At 34.1% G+C, this 2305-nt stretch overlaps 1 non-coding gene across 1 annotated transcript; it reads right to left on the bottom strand.

The window, feature by feature from the left end:
• Positions 1-1819: 1819 nt before the first annotated feature.
• LOC148553836 (small nucleolar RNA R71) lies at positions 1820-1923 on the bottom strand. Its single transcript, XR_015893750.1, has one exon. It is a non-coding gene; the product is annotated as a small nucleolar RNA R71 (small nucleolar RNA).
• Between the last annotated feature and the right edge of the window lie 382 nt (positions 1924-2305).

Here is a 2305-nt window from a genome sequence, read left to right as displayed (position 1 = left end):
AAAATCATAAAAACCAAAAAATATTTTATGTTTCTTGTTTGAGTCAAGTGTCAACTTTTAAGTTTGGTGTCAATTGCATGTCTTTATTCTTCTTGCATTTTTCGAATATATGCAATATGTTCTTCACTGATCTTCAAGTTGTTCTTGATGATTCCAGTGCTCTGATCTTTAATTTCTCTTATTTTATGTTTTTGTTGTTTCTTACATGCATTTTTAAATTGTTATAGTCCTTAGTATACAAACTTCTGAGTTTGGTGTCTTGCATGCATTGTTTATTTGATCTTAGTTGCATTTTTTTATTGTTTTCCATCATTAAAAATTCAAAAAAAAAAATTTTTTAAATTGTGTCTTTTCAAGTCAATAACACAGAGAATTGAAGATTCAGAACATTCAGTAGAGGAATTACACAGAAAAAGCTGGGCATTCAAAACGCCCAGTGAAGAAGGAAAATTGGCGTTTAAACGCCAGCCAGGGTACCTGGCTAGGCGTTAAATGCCCAAAAAGGTAGTATTTTGGGCGTTAAACGCCAGAATGGATGCCATTCTGGGCGTTTAATGCCAAGAGGACACTAGAGGGAAGATTTTGTTTTTAATTCAAATCTTTTTCAAATTTTCATAATTTTTCAAAATCAAATTTTTTCCAAATCATATCTTTTCAATCATATCTTTCAAAATCAATTTCTTTTCAATTTTTTTATTTATTACTATTTTTGAAAATCCTTGCTACAATTAGTGATTTAATTCAAAATTTTCAAGTTGTTACTTGCCTATTAAGAAAGGATCAAAAGTTTTAATTCTAGAATCATATCTTTTAATTTCTTGTTGGTCAAGTAATCAACTTTAATTTTAAAAACTTTCTTCTTTTAAATTTGATTCTCAATCATATCTTCTCAATCATGTCTTTTCAATCACATCTTTTTCAAAATTAAGTTTCAATCATATCTTTGTGATTTCTAATTTCAAAATCTTTTTCAAAAATCACTTAATTTCTTTCCCAATCTTAGTTTTCGAAAATCATTTACCAAATTTTCAAAATTGCTCTTAATTATTTCAAAATCTTTTTACTTTATTTTCAAAAATTCTTCCCATCTTCCCACATCCTTCTATTTATGGACTAACACTCCTCCTCAATGTACAATTCAAACTCTATCCCTCTTGATAATTTCAAATTCTTTCTTCTCTACCTTCTCCTTCTATTCTTCTTTACCTCTGACACCTCAAAGAATCTCTATACTGTGACATAGAGGATTCCATATTTTCTTCTCCTCTCTTTTCATATGAGCAGGAGCAAGGACAAAGGCATTCTTGTTAAAACTGATCCTGAGCCTGAAAGAACCTTGAAGAGAAAGCTAAGAGAAGCTAAAGTACAACTCTCTGTAGAGGACCTAATAGAACTTTTCAAAAAAGAAGAAGCCATGGCAGCCGAAAACAACAACAATGCCAACAATGCAAGGAAGGTGCTTGGTGACTTTACTGCACCTACTCCTGACTTCTATGGGAGAAGCATCTCAATCCCTGCCATTAGAGCAAACAACTTTGAGCTTAAGCCTCACTTAGTTTCTCTGATACAATAGAATTGCAAGTTTCATGGACTTCCATTGGAAGATCCTCATCAGTTATTAGCTGAATTCTTGCAAATCTGTGACACTGTCAAGACCAATGGGGTTGATCCCGAGGTCTACAAGCTTATGCTTTTTCCCTTTGCTGTAAGAGACAGAGCTAGAACATGGTTAGATTCACAACCTAAAGAAAGCCTGAACTCTTGGAAAAAGCTAGTCAATGCCTTTTTGGCAAAGTTCTTTCCACCTCAAAAATTGAGCAAGCTTAGAGTGGAAGTCCAAACCTTCAGACAGAAGGAAGGTGAATCCCTCTATGAAGCTTGGGAAAGATACAAGCAATTGATCATAAGGTGTCCTTCTGACATACTTTCAGAATGGAGCATCATAGGTATCTTCTATGATGGTCTGTCTGAACTATCCAAGATGTCATTGGACAGCTCTGCTGGAGGATCTCTTCATCTGAAGAAGACACCTGCAGAAGCTCAGGAACTCATTGAAATAGTTGCAAATAACCAATTCATGTACACCTCTGAGAGAAATCCTGTGAATAATGGGACAAGTCAGAAGAAAAGAGTTCTTGAGATTGATACTCTGAATGCCATATTGGCTCAGAATAAAATATTGACTCAGTAAGTCAATATAATTTCTCAGAGTCTGTCTGGAATGCAAGCAGCAACAGGCAGTACCAAAGAAGCTTCATTTGAAGAAGAAGCTTATGATCCTGAGAACCCAGTAATGGAAGAGGTG

The sequence above is a fragment of the Arachis ipaensis genome, chromosome B7 (genome assembly GCF_059453495.1).
Source record: "Arachis ipaensis isolate K30076 ecotype BB chromosome B7, ASM5945349v1, whole genome shotgun sequence".
Taxonomy (NCBI): domain Eukaryota; kingdom Viridiplantae; phylum Streptophyta; class Magnoliopsida; order Fabales; family Fabaceae; genus Arachis; species Arachis ipaensis.
Note: the sequence above shows the minus strand (reverse complement) of the source record. Positions and strands in the feature narration are given on the sequence as shown.